The following is a 23,317-nucleotide window of genomic DNA, read 5'->3' as shown; positions in this document are numbered from 1 at the left end:
AGATAGACATGTCCTAACAGTGCCAGATATGCCCCCAGTGCCAGATACACATGTCCTTACAGTGCCACATATGCCCCCCAGTGCCAGATACACATGTCCTTACAGTGCCAGATATGCCCCCAGTGCAGATACACATGCCCCACAGTGCCAGATATGCCCCCAGTGCAGAAACACATGCTTCCACAGTGCCAGCTATGCCCCCAGTGCAGATACACATGCCCCCACAGTGCCAGCTATGCCCCCAGTGCAGATACACATGCCCCCACAGTGCCAGCTATTTCCCCATTGCAGATCCACATGCACCCACAGTGCCAGCTATGCCCCCAGTGCAGATCCACATGCCCCCACAGTGCCAGCTATGCCTCCAGTGCAGATCCACATGCCCCCACAGTGCCAGCTATGCCCCCAGTGCAGATCCACATGCCCCCACAGTGCCAGCTATGCCTCCAGTGCAGATCCACATGCCCCCACAGTGCCAGATCCACATGCCCCCACAGTGCCAGCTATGCCCCCAGTGCAGATCCACATGTCCCCACAGTGCCAGCTATGCCTCCAGTGCAGATCCACATGCCCCCACAGTGCCAGCTATGCCCCCAATGCAGATCCACATGTCCCCACAGTGGCTCCCCCCCCAAGTGCTGCTCACCGTGCTGCTGCTGTGAGGGGAGGGGAGGAGAGCACAGTGCACGCCTCTCCTCTTCCTGACTCCAGCGGCGGTGTCTATCTTCAATTCAGCGCCGGCCCGTGAGCCAATCAGAGATTGCGGTCCGGCAGCCACTCAGCAGCTTAGCTGCCGGACCACGAGCTCTGATTGGCTCATGGGCCGGCACCGAATTGATGATAGACACCGCCGCAGGAGTCAGAGGGGCAGGAGAGGCGCACGCTGCGCTCTCCTCCCCTCTCCGCACATGCCGGAGAGACCTTAGATTAACACACAGCAACTTCTAAGCCTTAGAAGTTACTGTGTGTCGGGCAGCGGTGGCCGGGAGCGGATCGAGCTGCATGCGGAGGATGAAAGAGCCGCATGCGGCTCGAGAGCCGCGGGTTGGCCACCGCTGTCCAACATAGTATTACATTATAAAATGATTAAATTGTGAGAATATTTGCAAAACTATTAATAAAATAGGATGTCATTCCAGTGAATCAACCTTTGGTTGTTCAACCCATCAGGGCCGGATTAACAATAGGGCGGATGGAGCTGCAGCTCCAGGACCCTCATTGAAAATAGGCCCAGAGACCGCCACAGTGAATGTGCCCATAAACGACGGCATTACAATGAGTCACATATATATATGTAAAAGAGGGAGGGAGAAGAACAAGTGCCTTATGGTGTAGTAAGTTCTTTCAGGTGCTTTTTGACACACAGAAAATAATGGTTGCGTACCAGATAATAACTTTGTCAAAAGCCTATCACTCTCCACTTGGGCTGTTTCTCACCATGTTTTGATGAAATAAAGGCGCTTCTTTTTATACTTACAGACCCGTAGAACACAGTGGTTTCTGCTCAGTAGTCTTCCACCCCTTGATGAAGTCAGACAGACGAAATGCGTTGGATGTACCTCATGTGACTCTCCATATTAAGAAAAGCAGGAATCTCTAATTTCTTATTTATATTTTTTTTGTCTCTTTTTTTACTTAAACATATGGTTGTAGCCCTTTATTAATATTCAGTGTCCTGCAACTCCCTTCCCTATATTTTAGTCTATTTCATTTTTTAGCTTTATCCTTATATCTTGTTTTTATTATTGTATGTGGAATTAAATGTATAGTTTAGTTTTTTTCCCCAGTACTACATTTTTTTATGCCAATTCTTCATAGATATTTATATTTACTCAAACACCGTCGGTCGCTGATACCCCTATCCCTTTATTCCTATCTATTTTTAAAGGCATTTTACCTATGCAAAATACTTAGGAGTTAGCTGACACCCTATTAGAATAAGGTAGTGTTTACATTGTGTCAACAGTGCCCCTAAATCTCAATTTGACCCCCCAAGTCAAAACTCGTCCATTAGGACATTTGTTCGTATGGTGGAGAGGGAAGGTCTCCAAGCTATGAATGAGCCGGTGCAGTTCAACCTTACCAGGGAAGAGCGCACCACCCTCAGGGATTTGTCAAGTAGAACTGACATTGTAATTCGTAAAGCTGACAAGGGGGGCTCTATAGTTGTTCAGGATATTGGGGCGTATATAGCTGAATGTGATCGCCAGTTGAGTGACCCCACTGTTTATTCATGTCTTAAGAAAGATCCTACTAATGAGTTTAAGAAAGAGTTGGATACTTATCTTAGGGAGTCCAATGTTTCAGGTATTATAACACAAGATGTTTATGCTGCACTTGTGGTAGACTTCCCGGTAGCACCTCTTTTTTACACCTTGCCTAAGGTGCATAAGACCTTGGTGAACCCTCCAGGCCGCCCAATTGTGTCGGCGAGAGGTTCATTGTATCAACCCATTGCAGTCTACCTGGACGCCTACCTTAATCTCTGTGTTCAGGCTTTGCCCTCTTTTTTAAAAGATACGTCGTCCCTCTTGTTACAATTACAACGGTTGGGACCAGTACCTGCTGATACCGTGCTATGTAGTGCTGACGTTACCAGTCTCTACACCTGCATCCCACATGATGCAGGTGTGGAGGCGGTAAGGGCACTCATTGAGGGTAATGCAATTTACCAGGGTCCAGAGTTGTCTTTTTTCCTGCATTTGTTGAGTTTGGTTTTGAAAAGGAATTATTTTGTGTTTAATGGGGCCTTTTATTTACAGACATCGGGGTGTGCGATGGGGTCCGCTGTGGCCCCATCGTACGCCAATGCGTTTATGTACCATCTTGAGAATACTATGTTCCATCTTGATCCTTTAGTTAGTTCCCATGTGATTTATTACAGGCGCTATATTGATGATCTTATAGTGTGTTGGAGTGGCTCTAGGGAAGACCTTAGGCTCCTGTGGGACCAACACAATGCGACAGATCATGTGGTAAAATTTACGTATGTGATTGACGACAAACAGATTAACTATTTGGATGTCACCATCTCTCTTGAGTCTGGCCAACTTAGTACCTCCTTGTTTGTCAAAACCACAGATAGGAACACTTTTCTGAATTATCAAAGCTTCCACCCACTTGCTTTAAAGAAGGGATTGCCATACTCGCAGTTTCTGCGGGTACGGCGTATAACCTCAGATCCTCAGGATACTATCAGGGCCCTGGATGAAATGCTTCTTAAATTTGCCCAAAGAGGCTATCCGATTAAGGAATTAAAGAAGTCCAAGGAGGCAGCATTAAATATATCTAGGGAACAATTGTTAACCCCAAGGGCCTATCAGGAGAATAGAGCAGATAGATTGCCATGGGTAAGCAGATTCACTACGTGTTCAAAACGGATAGTTAGAAAAGCTAAAAATCTGTGGCCTATTATACAAACGGAGGGCGCATTGAGTAGTTTAGCCAATACTAGACTATTGCCCAGTCACACCAGGGGCAACAATATTGGGGATCATGTGGTTCGACTCGATGTTACTGATATGACTAGATCTGATCAAGCTCATTTTCTTAGACCCAAGATGGGGTGCTATAGATGTCTTGGATGTGCCACCTGTAATACTTTACAGATTGGCACTACCTTTAATCATCCACATACAGGCCAGAAAATACCCATTAAACACCGACTTACATGTACCACTACTCATGTGATATATTTGCTTACATGCCCGTGTGGACTTGCCTATGTAGGCAAGACCATACGACAATTTAGGGAAAGGATGGCTCTCCACAGGAGTGCAATTAAAAAGGCGTTTGAGAAGGGATCAAGTGACCAACCATTTGCTCGTCATTGCCTGTTGGCCAAACACGGAACGGCCAGCATTCGAGCTATCCTTATTGACCATACCCCCATTATGTTGAGGGGCGGCAATAGAGATAAGTTGCTTTTGAAAAAAGAGTCACGTTGGATCCTCAGATTGGGAACACTGTCCCCTGGTGGTTTAAACGAGAATCTAGGGTTACAGTGTTTCCTCTAATTTACCTAGCGAGCATTTGCCCCTTTTTGCGTTTTTCAGCTCTTATGATGTTTATATTCTTTTTATGGGAGAAAATGTGACAATGCTATAAGTTTATTAGGAGCCCTTGTTGTCGATTAATGAGAGTGCTAGTCCTTAATATATGGTTCATTTATATATTTATTGCTAGGGGCTGTTAAGTTGCCTCCTTGACCAGTGAGATCTATGTATTTTAAATGTGCTGTTTTTGTTTTTTGTATGTTTTCCACAGGCTCTATAGTGCTGGGGGAGTCCGTGACTTTGTTACACTGGTTACTATGAGAACGATCCTGTCCCGCGGCGCACCGTGACGTCACAGCCCGGCGACGCGGAAGCGGACGACGTGTGCAGGCGGGCGGCAGCGCCGTGAGGACAGGTGAGTATGATTTGCACACTGATATCTTTGTCTGTGATGTATTTAAATGTTTTGTATGTGGTTTTTCACTTTTGTCTAGCCCTGAGGACGGGGAGTTTCCCCGAAACATGTAGGCTAATAAAGGGACACGTTTTTGCATTTCTGTGACAGTCTGCTTGAGTGCCGCCAATTCTTCCAGTATATATATATATATATATTACAAGTTGATCCTATATTGGGTCCGGAGCTCCCGAAAAAAACAGAAGTTATCCATAGAAGGGCAAAAACGGTTAAATCGATGATATCAAAGAGTAAGCTACAAAAAAGACAGATAGATAGAAGTGATAATTTTTTGGTACCTACAAAGGGTTTCTTTTAGTGTGGGAGCTGCAAAGTCTGTAACTGGGCTGACAAAGGTGCTAAAAATATAGTGGGGAAGATTGCGACACGTCCCATTGCTAGTCAATCATTTATAAACTGTAATACCAGCTTTTGTATCTATATATTAATGTGTCACAGTGGACTTGACTATGTCGGTAAGACCAAGCGGGTATTAAAGATCCGAATATTGGAGCACAGTAGAAACATTAGAAATCGTGTTATGAACCATAGTGTTCCACGACACTTTGTAGAAAAACACAATGCCGATCCATCTCTCCTGAAATTTGCGGGTATTGAACATATAGTGGCAGGCAAAGATAGAAACATAGAAACATAGAATTTGACGGCAGATAAGAACCACTTGGCCCATCTAGTCTGCCCCTTTTTTATTTTATCCTTTAGGCAATCTCAACCCTTTTTTAATCTTGATGGTTGAAGATGGTGGTAACAGAGAAGAACAGCTGCTTAGAAGGGAGACCTTTTGGATTCTGACTCTGAACACACTGGTCCCACGTCACCTAAATGAGAATTACGAGATCACTCCCTTCATTAGGGAATGGTAGGGGATCCCGGGTCCTCTGTTTCATTTATATATATAATTGGTTTACTTCATTATAATACTTTCTGGCTTTGATCGAATCTATAATCAATGTGGGTAATGGTGGTAATAGAAGGATGAAATTAGTGTCAGGCTAATATGAGAATGTTCTGAGAGTTGCTTGAGAGTATGTTTAACAAGAATGAGATACCATTGTCTCTCTCAGTGAAATCTATATGGCGTGGTATAAACGTGTATCTCTTCCATTATTGCTAGTATATTTTTCCTAAACTAGTATATATTTTTCCTATGCTAGAGTATAGCTATATAGCCTCTCTAATTATAGATAGTAATCCAACTGTTACAGAATTGACTAATGCCTCTTGGGACCTGATATAAGTAAATAAGAAAAAAGGAAAAAATGATTTAAAATGGCCATTTAAATATATGTCCTTGTACATTATGATTTTGATTTTCTTGACATGCTCCTTTATGAATCCAGAAATATATATATATGGATGGTGTATAGAATAAATCTGTGGAAAATAAAATATATGCACATTTAGGATAATAATAATAATAATAATAATTTTATTTATATAGCGCTCTTTCTCCAACAGGACTCAAGGCGCTTTACAGACATCAAAAACAATACACATGATACAGAGGATTTGAGTAATACAACAATTGATAAGCAACAGACATAAAAGAAAACCTTAAGCCCACAGAAAGCATAACGCAGGATTGGTGCAGGCATTTTGGGTAATAACTTCCAAGGGTTGTGTATTCCACCCTCACAAGGTACCAGGTGCAGCAGCCATCTTAGGCGCTCGGCGTAGGATTACCCAGGGTGGGATAGTCCACCCCTAGAAGTGATGACACAAAATGGGGGTGATTTCAGAGTCCTACAGTTCAGAGTAGGGTTTCATCAAAACCATCAGGCCTATGTATTTTTCATCCCATCCACAAGTGTACCATATGGGGCAGCCATGTTGGGCGCACTTTGGAGGTTACACTGTGGGAGGTGAGCCATACAAGGGCCAAGGTCATATATGGGAAAACTGATGCTTATGTAGTAGTATGATGTACCCTGCATGTAGGGCACAATGGAAAGGTGTGCAATCAGTGGAGGTAAACATTACAGGAAAAACACATGGTGGGGTGGAAGCGAGCAATGGAGGAAAAAAAAAAGAAAAAAAAATAGCAGGTAACTAGTGGCAGAGTAGGATTGGGCTAACATTTTGATCAGATCTTAGTACGGGTGGGTAGGAGAATGTGGGGGGCATACTCAATACTCAGAAGCAATGGGGATGTCCCTGCTGAACCTGGTCCTGTGCCCCACAGTTCCCTGTTCATCTTGGGGGTTAGGCCCGGGGGCAGGCTTGATGTTCTCAGCCAGAGAGGTGCTAAGCCTGGTCTTGGTGTTCTCATGTTTGCTGCGAGGAGAGGCCACATAAAGTTCCAGCGTTTTGTGGTTGTGATGCAGTCCTTCTGTTATCTTGTTAGTTTGTTTGCCTTCTGTTTTCCTTCGGTTTAACACAGGTTTAACACTGCTGTTTTGTGCTGCCACTTTATAACTAGCCACTTCATAAAATAGCCACTGCAGCGTCCTAATAGGCCTGGCGTCCTATGCTTTACTGACTAAATAGGTCTACAAACATATGTCCTGATTACAACCCCCTCCCCCACACAACAACCCTCCCACCAATAGGTGTTAATCAGCTAACAAATGTGAGGTTTGAAAACCCAAGTCAATCACTATAAGTTTTTGCACACTACAGATATTAAACCACTTAAAACAATTTTATAAACATACAATGTAATGTGCAATGTTCTGCAAATAATTACCAGCAAGATTTTTACTAAGAGAGTAGCAATGTTCTGCAAATAATTACCAGCAAGATTTTTACTAAGAGAGTAGCAATGTTCTGCAAATAATTACCAGCAAGATTTTTACTAAGAGAGTAGCAATGTTCTGCAAATAATTACCAGCAAGATTTTTTACTAAGAGAGTAGCAATGTTCTGCAAATAATTACCAGCAAGATTTTTACTAAGAGAGTAGCAATGTTCTGCAAATAATTACCAGCAAGATTTTTACTAAGAGAGTAGCAATGTTCTGCAAATAATTACCAGCAAGATTTTTACTAAGAGAGTAGCAATGTTCTGCAAATAATTACCTGTTGACAAGAAGGAGTCAATTTTGAATATCAGTTGAAGATGTAACTAATGAAACACAGGTTTAACACTGCTGTTTTGTGCTGCCACTTTATAACTAGCCACTTCATAAAATAGCCACTGCAGCGTCCTAATAGGCCTGGCATCCTATGCTTTACTGACTAAATAGGTCTACAAACATATGTCCTGATTACAACCCCCTCCCCCACACAACAACCCTCCCACCAATAGGTGTTAATCAGCTAACAAATGTGAGGTTTGAAAACCCAAGTCAATCACTATAAGTTTTTGCACACTACAGATATTAAACCACTTAAAACAATTTTATAAACATACAATGTAATGTGCAATGTTCTGCAAATAATTACCAGCAAGATTTTTACTAAGAGAGTAGCAATGTTCTGCAAATAATTACCAGCAAGATTTTTACTAAGAGAGTAGCAATGTTCTGCAAATAATTACCAGCAAGATTTTTACTAAGAGAGTAGCAATGTTCTGCAAATAATTACCAGCAAGATTTTTACTAAGAGAGTAGCAATGTTCTGCAAATAATTACCAGCAAGATTTTTACTAAGAGAGTAGCAATGTTCTGCAAATAATTACCAGCAAGATTTTTACTAAGAGAGTAGCAATGTTCTGCAAATAATTACCTGTTGACAAGAAGGAGTCAATTTTGAATATCAGTTGAAGATGTAACTAATGAAACACAGGTTTAACACTGCTGTTTTGTGCTGCCACTTTATAACTAGCCACTTCATAAAATAGCCACTGCAGCGTCCTAATAGGCCTGGCGATACTATGATAGCTTTGATGAATTGGTTGAAGTGATTATTCAGTAGCAGTCAATGATATGATAACACTAATTAATGGTGTAACAAGTTTTATTGCAATTCTTTTTTATTATATATCTTGTTTTTATCATGTATATTTTTATTATATAGGTATTATTAGTTTGTTTAACCTATTGTGGTAAATGTTTGTAATTGCCGGCTGAAGCATTTTCTGCTCATCACTAATTATTGTAAATTATTTATACCACCTGTGACAATGTGTGATGGGGTATATCAGGATCTAGATGATGTCTGACAAGCCAGCCTCCTGACAAAGTATCCACGAAACGCGTTGGAGCGGAGCTTGCCAGACGTGTGTGCTCGCTTTCACTTGGCTCTCACCTCTCCCTGTGCTCGTCGCGAGTGGCCAGACGGGTTCGGATTACCGGCGCGGTGCATGGTCCCGGCTTCTGCACACAGCGGTGGAGGTTTGCCTTGTGGATGTTCTTATGCTTATGAACTGGCCCAAAGAGTGGGTCTGATTTGGTACGAGAATATCTTAATTCGTGATGTGTGTTTTTTATTGATGCATTCATGAAATAAAAATGATCTGCACTATGGGCGCATTCTCTTAAAATTCTTGTTCCAGATAGATAGATAGATAGATAGATAGATAGATATATATATAGACAAATTGTAGAATGCGGCACTCAGGAATAAATACAGCATAGGCAAATTTCGTATCAACGTTTCAATCTTATTAGATTGTCTTCAGGATACAGACATAACAAATAAAATGTGACTTACCCGAACTTTATACCCTTCACCATGTTCAAAACGGAATCACGCCATTCACCACGCTGCGGCTCTGGCTGTGTCCCATTTAGATGACGTCATCGCGTGTAGACGCGATGCACGTCCACCCAGCTAGTGCGTGTGTATCGTAACTATGGCAACCCGGCAAAACATAATACTATAACAGAGAGAATGATCAAAGATACAGGATATGGCAATCCACATCAACTAGATCCAGCAAGTTCTATATCACAGATTAAATAGCGATTATAACACAGTACATCTACAGCTTGTATATCAGTGCTTAAGATAGCACGACATTTTGTGTCCACAACAACATTCAATAAAAGTTAATTTAAACTGCATACAAGTAGTAGGGGAAAAAATACCTAATAACATGATAGTGTAAAGATCTCATTAAGACCCCTGGGGTGGATAACATCGAGGCGATGGATCCATGCATTTTCACGTTTAATTAACATCGCATCACGATCACCTCCTCTTTTTAGAGGTGGAATGTGGTCGATCATACGGTAACGCAAACTTGGAAGCGTATGTCTGGCTTCTTGGAAATGGCGAGCAACAGGTTGTTCGCTATAGCCATTTTCGATGGCTGCCTTAATCGATGACCTATGAGCAGCCATCCTTTCTTTAAATTTGCGTTTAGTTTTCCCTATATAGGTGAGACCACAGGCACATATAATCTGATAAATTACAAAAGTACTGTCACAGGTGAGGTGATGTTGGATGCAGTATTTCTTTCCAGAATGTGGGTGATTGAAAGAATCACCTTGAATCAAGAATTTGCAGGTGGTGCAAGAGCACTTAAAGCACCCTGGTTTTTTCTTTAAAAAATTCTTGACTGAGGACTGTATAGGTGTAGAGGTAATGTCAGATTTAACCAAATGGTCATGTAGATTTTTGGCTCTGGAATAACAAGGCATCAGAGATGTATCTGACAGCTGTAAATCAGGATCAGTAGTGACTACATGCCAATGCTCCTTGGAGATACGATTAATGATGGGTGACCTATGTGTATATCTATTAACCCATGGAAATTTCTTTGAACTTGCTTTAGATACAGGATCTTTCTTTTTTAACAGTAATGATCTATCTTGACTCAGCGCTGACACTTTGGCATTCTGTAACAGTTTAAATGAATATCCCCTCCTCAAAAATTTGGTGATTAATTCATCAATTTGAGTAATGGCTGTCTCACGACAGCTATTGATACGTAATATGCGTATCATTTGTGAATAGGGGAGGCCGCGTTTAAGACTGGCAGGATGATTACTTTGGTATTGTAAGATGGTATTCCTGTCAGTATCTTTGGAATAAAGAGTGGTAGTGATTTTCCCTTCAACTATACCAATTTGGACATCTAAGAAATGTATGGTATCTTGGCTCATGGTGGAGGAAAGTTTGACCGGCGTTGAAGATATATTATTTGCTTCAATTAAATCAACAAATTCACGCTGGGTCCCTGTCCAGATTAACAAAATATCGTCTATATATCTAGTATAGAAAAATATTTTAGATGAAATGGAAGAATTTGCAAAAAATAATTGATCTTCAATCAAAAACATATATGCATTAGCATATGTCGGTGCCACTGAAGCACCCATAGCGCAACCTTGTTTTTGAAGAAAATACCTGTTGTTAAACATAAAAAAATTCTTGGTAAGTATAAACTCCAACATTAACAAAAAAATTTCAATATGTGCCAGGTCAAATTTACCTCCAGATAACAATAATTGTCTAATGGCCATTAGGCCAACAGAATGCGGTATGATGGTATATAAGCTAGAGACGTCAAGCGAAACCAACCAGGTGTTAGGGTCTCCTGCCCTGTGCTGCCACGTCGTCATGGCAACCGGGAGACAAGTGCTAGTGAAGTAACCTGAGCGCAGCTGATACTCCGGTTCGGGTCTTTTGCTGTGCAGTGGTTATAGGCTCTGTGCACGGCAGGGGATCCGGTGCTGGTTTTTGTGCTCACAGTCTGTGAGGTCTGAGTGGGGCGTGGACAGCACCTGCTTTATAAGGCCTCTTTTCAGGGTAAGCAGATGCTGCTGAATCTTTGTTGGTTAGTCAGTTCATGAAAGTTAGCCAGTACTGTGTAGCTTTGTATTTGTTTGTTGCTTACTGCAAATAGGCCTGGGGATTTGGTATTACACTCTGCCAATCCAGACCTAGCAGTAAGACTGGAGTCAGTCGTTTAGCTTGCTGGGGTTCTGTTACTACTCTGTGAACTTAGCAAGTTTGCGGCTGTATTCTAAGACTTGCCTGTCTAATCCTGTCTCACTGTGCTAGGTGTCAGGGGTCAGTTTAGTGGCAGTAAGCTAAAACCTGTGCACTGCAAGTGAGAATCAGGATTGTGGAGTCTCTCCTTGTGTCTATCATTCCATCTCTGACCAAGGAGTTTACTGCCACACCCGTTGGTAACCCTTTAGGGTTTTGCTGTTGCCCTTAGCAACAGCATTTCGGGTTCTCTACGTATTAAAACACAACATCTTGCTATTTCCATCTGAGCAGTTCTAATACAAGGGAGATACCCAGTTCCTTAGCCTCTGGGCTTCTCTGTTCACTTTGTGTGTATTTTGTTACCCTATCACCTTCTGTGTACGTTATGTCATATTCCCCAGTTTGTCTGTGAGTCCATTTGTTTTGCATAACAGTTCAAACACCAGTACATTCCTGCAGACACTGGAGTGCATAACAGTTCTGACACCAGTACTTTCCTGCAGGCACTGGTGTGCATAACATATTCAGCAGCCTAATACTCCTGTTGAAATTTTGTGGGAATATGGAGCATACCCCTCAAAATACGTTGCAACAGGTGGTCGATCAGGTGCAGGTCCTGACTCGACAATTTAATGATTTGTCCATTAAAATGCACACCTCCCAGGCTGCTGGCGGAGCTCCCGCAGCAGCAGCACCTGCAGGGGTTAAGGAGCCGAAAGTAAATCTCCCGGATCGTTTTTCTGGAGATCGCTCGCAGTTCTTTTGTTTCAAGGAGAGCTGCAAGCTATACTTCCGGCTTAGGCCTCAGTCTTCTGGGTCGGAGATTCAGCGGGTGGGCATAGTGATTTCCTTGCTACAAGGAGACCCACAGGTCTGGGCATATGGGTTGCAGCCTGACTGTCCGTCGCTTAAAAGTGTTGATGCTTTTTTTACGGCACTGGGCATGTTGTATGATGACCCTGACAAGACGGCCTCAGCCGAGGCTCAGATTTCGATCCTTAAGCAAGGGCGAAGGCCAGTTGAGGTTTACTGTACGGAGTTTCGGAGGTTGGCCCATGATACCCAGTGGAATGACCCAGCCCTGAGACACCAGTACCGAAGAGGTCTTTCTAACCAGATAAAGGACCAACTGGTACAATATCCCTTGCCTGATAGCTTGGATCAGCTCATGCAGTTATCCATCCGGGTGGATAGACGGCTGAGAGAGCGTAGGCTTGAAAGGGAGACTGAGATTTCCTTCCTTCCCAAGGGAACCTCAGACTCTGAGGAATTTTCTGAGGAGCCTATGCAGATTGGGGCTACCCGCCTCTCCTCGCGTGAGAAGACGCGGAGGAGACAGCAGGGCTTGTGTTTGTACTGTGGGAATAAAGGTCATGTGGTAGTATCATGCCCAGAAAAGCCGGAAAACTTCAGGGCCTGAGGGTGATGGGAAATATCCTGTCAGGCCAGAAGTCAGAATTTCCCAAGAAGACTTTTATCATTCCGGTGACCTTGAAGATCCTCGGTCAAACTGTCAAGACTGAGGCCTTTGTGGACAGTGGGGCCGACGGGGTTTTTATGGACCGCCAATTCGCCCTGAAACACTCTGTTCCCTTAGTACCCTTGGCATCGGAAATTGAGATTTGTGGGTTAAACGGGGAACCATTATCCCAAGGTAAAATTACCTCTTGCACTAGCCAGATTTCTTTGTTTATTGGAGCCACACACTCTGAAAAATTGTCCTTTTATGTGACTGTCTGTACTTTTGCCCCATTGGTGTTGGGGTTACCCTGGTTAAGGGCCCACAATCCTCAATTTGACTGGGTCTCTGGGGAGATTCTTAGTTGGGGTACTGATTGTTTCAGGAGTTGCTTGAGCCTTCCAGTCAGGCTCTCGCAGCTAAGTTTGCCAGGATTGCCAGGGTGTTATGCAGATTTTGCGGACGTGTTCTCCAAAAAAGTTGCAGAGGTACTACCTCCCCATCGCCCCTATGACTGTGCCATTGATTTGTTGCCAAATGCTAAGCTTCCCAAGAGCAGGTTGTACTCCCTGTCACGTCCTGAGACTCAGGCTATGGCAGAGTACATTCAGGAGAACTTGGCTAAGGGATTTATCAGACCTTCACAGTCTCCAGTTGGATCGGGGTTCTTCTTCGTGGGTAAAAAGGACGGTTCGTTGCGACCCTGCATCGACTTCAGGGAATTGAACCGTATCACGATTAAAAACTCATACCCACTGCCTCTCATTTCGGTCTTGTTTGACCAGCTTCGTACTGCCACCATTTTTTCTAAGATTGACCTACGCGGTGCGTACAATCTAATCCGAATAAGAGAGGGGGATGAATGGAAGACTGCCTTTAATACCCACTCAGGGCATTATGAATATTTGGTGATGCCTTTTGGGCTCTGTAATGCCCCGGCAGTCTTCCAGGATTTCATGAATGATGTGCTCAGGGAATATTTGGATAGATTCTTAGTTGTATACTTAGATGACATCCTAATCTTCTCCCATTCCCTGGAGGAACATCGGAAGCATGTACGCTTAGTCCTCCAGAAACTCAGAGACCACCGGCTTGGGGCGAAGCTGGAGTAGTGCGAATTTGAAGTTCAGCAAATCGCATTTCTAGGATATATTATCTCCCCAGAAGGTTTCCAAATGGAGGGTTCCGAGGTACAGGCAGTCCTGGATTGGGTGCAGCCCACTAGTTTGAAGGCGCTTCAGCGTTTCCTGGGCTTTGCAAATTTTTATAGACGATTTATCGCTGGATTTTCGTCTATAGTGGCGCCCTTGGTGGCACTCACTAAGAAAGGGGCGGATGTTGCTCACTGGTCTTGTGAGGCTAAAGCGGCTTTTGCCCGTCTCAAAAGGGCATTTGTTTCGGCCAAGGTGCTGCGACACCCAGATCCAGAGCGTCCTTTTGTGGTGGAGGTGGATGCCTCTGAGATGGGTATTGGGGCAGTGCTTTCTCAGATGGGAGTGTCTGATAATCGCCTTCATCCCTGTGCTTACTTTTCCCGTAAATTTTCGCCTGCCGAGATGAATTATGACGTGGGTAACCGGGAATTGTTGGCTATTAAGGATGCACTCGAGGAGTGGAGACACTGGCTTGAGGGGGCTAAGTTTGTGGTCTCAATTCTCACTGACCATAAGAATCTGGCATATTTAGAGTCAGCGAAGCGTCTCAATGCCAGGCAGGCACGATGGGCTTTGTTTTTTGCTCGCTTTAATTTTTTGATAACATATCGCCCTGGGTCAAAAAACATCAAGGCTGATGCGCTCTCGCGGAGTTTTGCTCCAATCCAGGAGACCACCGAGGAGCCGTTGCCCATTGTTTCCCCATCATGTATTAAAGTGGGCATTACCCAGGACCTCTTATCATTAGTCCTTAGAGCACAGGAGCAGGCTCCTCCAGACCTTCCGGTAGGTCTTTTGTTTGTGCCTCCTAGGTTAAGACAGCGAGTGTTCCTGGAATTCCATGCCAAGAAGTCGGCAGGTCACCCGGGTATTGCCAGAACTCGGGAGTTGCTATCTAGGGCGGTGTGGTGGCCCTCGGTGGCTAAGGATGTGGATCAGTGGGTTCGGGCATGTGACATCTGTGCCCGAAATAAGACTCCTAGAGGGGTTCCTGTTGGCCCATTACATCCACTCTCTATCCCATCTAAGCCATGGACCCACATTTCAATGGATTTTGTGGTGGACTTGCCCAAATCCTCGGGGATGACAGCCATCTGGGTTGTCGTTGACAGGTTTTCGAAGATGGCGCACTTCGTTCCACTGGTTGGGCTGCCATCAGCCAGACGCCTGTCTGAATTATTTATGCTGCATGTTGTGCGTCTCCACGGGTTGCCACTTGATGTGGTCTCTGACCGCGGATCCCAGTTTGTGGCCAAATTCTGGAGGGCATTTTGTTCCGATCTCCAGATTTCTGTCAGCTTGTCGTCAGGCTACCATCCGCAGTCTAATGGGCAGACTGAAAGGGTGAACCAGTCCTTGGAGCAGTTCCTCAGGTGTTATGTCTCCAAGTGTCAGACTGACTGGGTTGCTCATCTGTCCATGGCGGAGTTTGCCTATAACAACGCGGCTCACTCTGCTACAGGGATCTCTCCCTTCCTTTGTGTGTATGGGCATCATCCTAAGGCCAATTCTTTTGACCCCCTGGACTCCACGCCTGGTGGTTCCTCTGTGGTTTCGGTCCTTAGAGGTATTTGGCGGAAAGTGAAGAAAGCCCTTGTGTCTGTGTCATTAGTGACCAAAAGGGTTTTTGATAAGCGGAAAAGACCCTGCAGCTTCAAATTAGGAGACTTCGTCTGGTTGTCAACCAAGAATTTGAAGTTGAGACAGCCATCTCATAAGTTAGGCCCCCGGTTCATCGGCCCTTATAAGATCACCAGGGTTATCAATCCGGTGGCATTTCAGTTAGATCTGCCCCGTTCTTTGGGTATCAATAAAACATTTCATTGTTCCCTTTTAAAACGGGCGATTAGTAATCCTTCTTCCAGTGGAAGACCTTCCCCTCTTCTGATACGTGGCCAGAGGGAGTTTGTTGTTGAAAGGATTCTTGACTCCAAGGTGGTTCGGGGTCGGCTGTCATTTTTGGTGCACTGGAAGGGGTATGGCCCGGAGGAGCGGTCGTGGGTGCGCAGTTGTGATCTTCATGCCCCCAGACTGATACGCTCTTTCTTCTCGCAGTTCCCCGATAAACCCGGTGGTAGGGGTTCTTTGACCCCTCGTCAGAGGGGGGGTACTGTTAGGGTCTCCTGCCCTGTGCTGCCACGTCGTCATGGCAACCGGGAGACAAGTGCTAGTGAAGTAACCTGAGCGCAGCTGATACTCCGGTTCGGGTCTTTTGCTGTGCAGTGGTTATAGGCTCTGTGCACGGCAGGCGATCCGGTGCTGGTTTTTGTGCTCACAGTCTGTGAGGTCTGAGTGGGGCGTGGACAGCACCTGCTTTATAATGCCTCTTTTCAGGGTAAGCAGATGCTGCTGAATCTTTGTTGGTTAGTCAGTTCATGAAAGTTAGCCAGTACTGTGTAGCTTTGTATTTGTTTGTTGCTTACTGCAAATAGGCCTGGGGATTTGGTATTACACTCTGCCAATCCAGACCTAGCAGTAAGACTGGAGTCAGTCGTTTAGCTTGCTGGGGTTCTGTTACTACTCTGTGAACTTAGCAAGTTTGCGGCTGTATTCTAAGACTTGCCTGTCTAATCCTGTCTCACTGTGCTAGGTGTCAGGGGTCAGTTTAGTGGCAGTAAGCTAAAACCTGTGCACTGCAAGTGAGAATCAGGATTGTGGAGTCTCTCCTTGTGTCTATCATTCCATCTCTGACCAAGGAGTTTACTGCCACACCCGTTGGTAACCCTTTAGGGTTTTGCTGTTGCCCTTAGCAACAGCATTTCGGGTTCTCTACGTATTAAAACACAACATCTTGCTATTTCCATCTGAGCAGTTCTAATACAAGGGAGATACCCAGTTCCTTAGCCTCTGGGCTTCTCTGTTCACTTTGTGTGTATTTTGTTACCCTATCACCTTCTGTGTACGTTATGTCATATTCCCCAGTTTGTCTGTGAGTCCATTTGTTTTGCATAACAGTTCAAACACCAGTACATTCCTGCAGACACTGGAGTGCATAACAGTTCTGACACCAGTACTTTCCTGCAGGCACTGGTGTGCATAACACCAGGCTTGATCAGGAATATTAACCAGCAATGCTAACTTATTAAGTAATGATGTAGTATCACTTAAATAATTTTTATGTTGTTGAACCAGTGGTTGCAGCACAGAATCTAGGAAGATAGAAAGAGGTTGAAGTAATGAGCCACGGGCGGAGATTATTGGACGACCCGGTGGAGGGATACCCTCTTTATGCACCTTGGGTAAGATGTATAATATAGGAACAATGGGGTTATCTGGTAATAAAATTTTTATCCATGAATCCTCCAATAATCTTGCGTCCACACCCATGGTGAGCAACTCTTTGCGTTCCTTAACATAATAAGCTGATGGATCCTTATCAAGTAGCATATAGACATTAGAGTCACTCAATTGGCGGTCAATTTCCTTGATATAGTCTAAACGATCTAAAAGGACTATACCGCCGCCTTTATCTGCAGAGCGGATTACCAGTTCACTATTAGTCGACAGATTCCTTAAAGCTTATCTTTCAAGTAGATTTAAATTAGGGTGGACCTTAGGTGCATTTTTAAAGGCTAGTTTAGTGTCCCGTTCTAGAAGACGCATGTAGGTCTTGATTGAGGCATTCCCAGAGGGAGGATCAAAGGTGGATCTTGTTTTTAAGGCTGCCAGTTTTGATGGAATGTGGGAGGCCTCAGTTGTAGATTGTGCTTTGGAATAAAAATCCCTTAATTTTAATTGTCTCTGTAAATTGTATTTTTCTATTTCCCACTGTAGGTCATTCATAGGTACTGATGGTACAAAAGATAAACCTTTCGATAATAGGCTTTTCTCACTATTACTGAGCTCATAAGATGAGAAGTTGAAGATTATTTCTTCTGTTTGGCAGGGAATTTTCCGCCACGACTTGATCCTTTTGCTTTGGCCCCCCCGACGGGTGTAGTGTTTGCTTTTTCTTTGTAATATGTTCGTGTAGCCATGCCTAAAGGGACTGAATTACTAGAACTGGCGGTATTTCTATGCTCAGAGTCTGAGCTAGTAGCACCTTGTGATGAATCTGTGTCCATATCCTGCTTGTGGTGCCGATGTCTACGAAAAAAACGGTCGTCTATTCGTGTCGGGATTTCTCCCACTGAGCCAACGATAAACTTGATGTTGCTCATAGTCCATTTGGACTTTGTGGAGTTTTTCTTTTTTAAATCTGATCAGGTCACATGATCGTATGTATATGGGGACATTTTTTCTTCTGATTCAGTGTCTCTCTTGCCAGGGCACCCTACCAATTTAAAAGGACTCGATACTTGCACCTTTCACTTGTTTTTATATCTGGAATCACGCAGTATTCCGTTTTATTGCACTATTTTGAAATTTATTTTTTGCACTAGCACTTTATGACTTTTGAGTATTCTATGCACCTGGCCTACATTGCTGTTTATTGGATATTCTCCATTTCTGGATTGTGCAGCAGTAAGCTGTAAATCACTCTCAAATTGGGATTTACTGTTTATGTGATTGATAATATATCTATAGTGATATGTTTATGTGATTGATAATATATCTATAGTGGCAATAACACCTGCAGCATGGCAGAACAGATGGAGGATGATCACACTACGTTTAATCCATTATTATTCCCTATGAGTGACATTTTCAGCTACTCAGAATCTGATGCTGAATTAATACTGCACAATGAACAAATGACGGATCAAGCTGAATCCACTTCTACTGATATTCTCTACCGTGACTGGTTGAGTCTAAAGAAAAAAGAGACTGATTTCCACTTGCATGGTGTATCTTTAAGCGATTATTACAGAGCCAAACAAATCCCGCGCGGATTCAGGATACGGAACTGTCCTACAATTGGCAGATTCGACCCGGCATTCTGCAAACGTTGGATAGCTATATTGAACAAGTGCTCGTTCGATTTATTGCTGCTTGTAATAGAACAATCTAAAAAGGAACTGCTTGTGATACGGGAGAAAATCTCCAAGTTTGAAAGCTTACATCTCGCCAACCTCAAGAGTGATGAGGAGGTAGATTGGTTGGGTAAACTGGAAAATCAGATTGCTATATACAAGAGAGACCTGATCAGATTTAAAAAAGAAAAACTCCACAAAGTCCAAATGGACTATGAGCAACATCAAGTTTATCGTTGGCTCAGTGGGAGAAATCCCGACACGAATAGACGACCGTTTTTCCGTAGACATCGGCACCACAAGCAGGATATGGACATAGATTCATCACAAGGTGCTACTGTTAAAAAAGAAAGATCCTGTATCTAAAGCAAGTTCAAAGAAATTTCCATGGGTTAATAGATATACACATAGGTCACCCATCATTAATTGTATCTCCAAGGAGCATTGGCATGTAGTCACTACTGATCCTGATTTACAGCTGTCAGATACATCTCTGATGCCTTGTTATTCCAGAGCCAAAAATCTACATGACCATTCGGTTAAATCTGACATTACCTCTACACCTATACAGTCCTCAGTCAAGAATTTTTTAAAGAAAAAACCAGGGTGCTTTAAGTGCTCTTGCACCACCTGCAAATTCTTGATACAAGGTGATTCTTTCAATCACCCACATTCTGGAAAAAAATACTGCATCCAACATCACCTCACCTGTGACAGTACTTTTGTAATTTATCAGATTATATGTCCCTGTGGTCTCACCTATATAGGGAAAACTAAACGCAAATTTAAAGAAAGGATGGCTGCTCATAGGTCATCGATTAAGGCAGCCATCGAAAATGGCTACAGCGAACAACTGTTAGGGTCTCCTGCCCTGTGCTGCCACGTCGTCATGGCAACCGGGAGACAAGTGCTAGCGGAGTGACCTGAGCGCAGCTGATACTCCGGTTCGGGTCTTTTGCTGTGCAGTGGTTATAGGCTCTGTGCATGGCAGGGGATCCGGTGCTGGTTTTTGTGCTCACAGTCTGTGAGGTCTGAGTGGGGCGTGGACAGCACCTGCTTTATAAGGCCTCTTCTCAGGGTAAGCAGATGCTGCTGAATCTTTGTTGGTTAGTCAGTTCATGAAAGTTAGCCAGTACTGTGTAGCTTTGTATTTGTTTGTTGCTTACTGCAAATAGGCCTGGGGATTTGGTATTACACTCTGCCAATCCAGACCTAGCAGTAAGACTGGAGTCAGTCGTTTAGCTTGCTGGGGTTCTGTTACTACTCTGTGAACTTAGCAAGTTTGCGGCTGTATTCTAAGACTTGCCTGTCTAATCCTGTCTCACTTTGCTAGGTGTCAGGGGTCAGTTTAGTGGCAGTAAGCTGAACCTGTGCACTGCAAGTGAGAATTAGGATTGTGGAGACTCTCCTTGTGTCTATCATTCCATCTCTGACCAAGGAGTTTACTGCCACACCCGTTGGTAACCCTTTAGGGTTTTGCTGTTGCCCTTAGCAACAGCATTTCGGGTTCTCTACGTATTAAAACACAACATCTTGCTTTTCTCATCTGAGCAGTTCTAATACAAGGGAGATACCCAGTTCCTTAGCCTCTGGGCTTCTCTGTTCACTTTGTGTGTATTTTGTTACCCTATCACCTTCTGTGTACGTTATGTCATATTCCCCAGTCTGTCTGTAAGTCCATTTGTTTTGCATAACAGTTCAAACACCAGTACATTCCTGCAGGCACTGGAGTGCATAACAGTCCTGACACCAGTACTTTCCTGCAGGCACTGGTGTGCATAACATATTCAGCAGCCTAATACTCCTGTTGAAATTTTGTGGGAATATGGAGCATACCCCTCAAAATACGTTGCAACAGGTGGTCGATCAGGTGCAGGTCCTGACTTGACAATTTAATGATTTGTCCATTAAAATGCACACCTCCCAGGCTGCTGGCGGAGCTCCCGCAGCAGCAGCACCTGCAGGGGTTAAGGAGCCGAAAGTAAATCTCCCGGATCGTTTTTCTGGAGATCGCTCGCAGTTCTTTTGTTTCAAGGAGAGCTGCAAGCTATACTTCCGGCTTAGGCCTCAGTCTTCTGGGTCGGAGATTCCTTGCTACAAGGAGACCCACAGGTCTGGGCATATGGGTTGCAGCCTGACTGTCCGTCGCTTAAAAGTGTTGATGCTTTTTTTACGGCACTGGGCATGTTGTATGATGACTTCCCAAGAGCAGGTTGTACTCCCTGTCACGTCCTGAGACTCAGGCTATGGCAGAGTACATTCAGGAGAACTTGGCTAAGGGATTTATCAGACCTTCACAGTCTCCAGTTGGGTCGGGGTTCTTCTTCGTGGGTAAAAAGGACGGTTCGTTGCGACCCTGCATCGACTTCAGGGAATTGAACCGTATCACGATTAAAAACTCATACCCACTGCCTCTCATTTCGGTCTTGTTTGACCAGCTTCGTACTGCCACCATTTTTTCTAAGATTGACCTACGCGGTGCGTACAATCTAATCCGAATAAGAGAGGGGGATGAATGGAAGACTGCCTTTAATACCCACTCAGGGCATTATGAATATTTGGTGATGCCTTTTGGGCTCTGTAATGCCCCGGCAGTCTTCCAGGATTTCATGAATGATGTGCTCAGGGAATATTTGGATAGATTCTTAGTTGTATACTTAGATGACATCCTAATCTTCTCCCATTCCCTGGAGGAACATCGGAAGCATGTACGCTTAGTCCTCCAGAAACTCAGAGACCACCGGTTTGGGGCGAAGCTGGAGAAGTGCGAATTTGAAGTTCAGCAAATCGCATTTCTAGGATATATTATCTCCCCAGAAGGTTTCCAAATGGAGGGTTCCAAGGTACAGGCAGTCCTGGATTGGGTGCAGCCCACTAGTTTGAAGGCGCTTCAGCGTTTCCTGGGCTTTGCGAATTTTTATAGACGATTTATCGCTGGATTTTCGTCTATAGTGGCGCCCTTGGTGGCACTCACTAAGAAAGGGGCGGATGTTGCTCACTGGTCTTGTGAGGCTAAAGCGGCTTTTGCCCGTCTCAAAAGGGCATTTGTTTCGGCCAAGGTGCTGCGACACCCAGATCCAGAGCGTCCTTTTGTGGTGGAGGTGGATGCCTCTGAGATGGGTATTGGGGCAGTGCTTTCTCAGATGGGAGTGTCTGATAATCGCCTTCATCCCTGTGCTTACTTTTCCCGTAAATTTTCGCCTGCCGAGATGAATTATGACGTGGGTAACCGGGAATTGTTGGCTATTAAGGATGCACTCGAGGAGTGGAGACACTGGCTTGAGGGGGCTAAGTTTGTGGTCTCAATTCTCACTGACCATAAGAATCTGGCATATTTAGAGTCAGCGAAGCGTCTCAATGCCAGGCAGGCACGATGGGCTTTGTTTTTTGCTCGCTTTAATTTTTTGATAACATATCGCCCTGGGTCAAAAAACATCAAGGCTGATGCGCTCTCGCAGAGTTTTGCTCCAATCCAGGAGACCACCGAGGAGCCGTTGCCCATTGTTTCCCCATCATGTATTAAAGTGGGCATTACCCAGGACCTCTTATCATTAGTCCTTAGAGCACAGGAGCAGGCTCCTCCAGACCTTCCGGTAGGTCTTTTGTTTGTGCCTCCTAGGTTAAGACAGCGAGTGTTCCTGGAATTCCATGCCAAGAAGTCTGCAGGTCACCCGGGTATTGCCAGAACTCGGGAGTTGCTATCTAGGGCGGTGTGGTGGCCCTCGGTGGCTAAGGATGTGGATCAGTGGATTCGGGCATGTGACATCTGTGCCCGAAATAAGACTCCTAGAGGGGTTCCTGTTGGCCCATTACATCCACTCTCTATCCCATCTAAGCCATGGACCCACATTTCAATGGATTTTGTGGTGGACTTGCCCAAATCCTCGGGGATGACAGCCATCTGGGTTGTCGTTGACAGGTTTTCGAAGATGGCGCACTTCGTTCCACTGGTTGGGCTGCCATCGGCCAGACGCCTGTCTGAATTATTTATGCTGCATGTTGTGCGTCTCCACGGGTTGCCACTTGATGTGGTCTCTGACCGCGGATCCCAGTTTGTGGCCAAATTCTGGAGGGCATTTTGTTCCGATCTCCAGATTTCTGTCAGCTTGTCGTCGGGCTACCATCCGCAGTCTAATGGGCAGACTGAAAGGGTGAACCAGTCCTTGGAGCAGTTCCTCAGGTGTTATGTCTCCAAGTGTCAGACTGACTGGGTTGCTCATCTGTCCATGGCGGAGTTTGCCTATAACAACGCGGCTCACTCTGCTACAGGGATCTCTCCCTTCCTTTGTGTGTATGGGCATCATCCTAAGGCCAATTCTTTTGACCCCCTGGACTCCACGCCTGGTGGTTCCTCTGTGGTTTCGGTCCTTAGAGGTATTTGGCGGAAAGTGAAGAAAGCCCTTGTGTCTGTGTCATTAGTGACCAAAAGGGTTTTTGATAAGCGGAAAAGACCCTGCAGCTTCAAATTAGGAGACTTCGTCTGGTTGTCTACCAAGAATTT

This window comes from Pseudophryne corroboree, chromosome 11 (genome assembly GCF_028390025.1).
Source record: "Pseudophryne corroboree isolate aPseCor3 chromosome 11, aPseCor3.hap2, whole genome shotgun sequence".
NCBI classification, from domain to species: domain Eukaryota; kingdom Metazoa; phylum Chordata; class Amphibia; order Anura; family Myobatrachidae; genus Pseudophryne; species Pseudophryne corroboree.
This window is presented reverse-complemented; position numbering follows the sequence as displayed.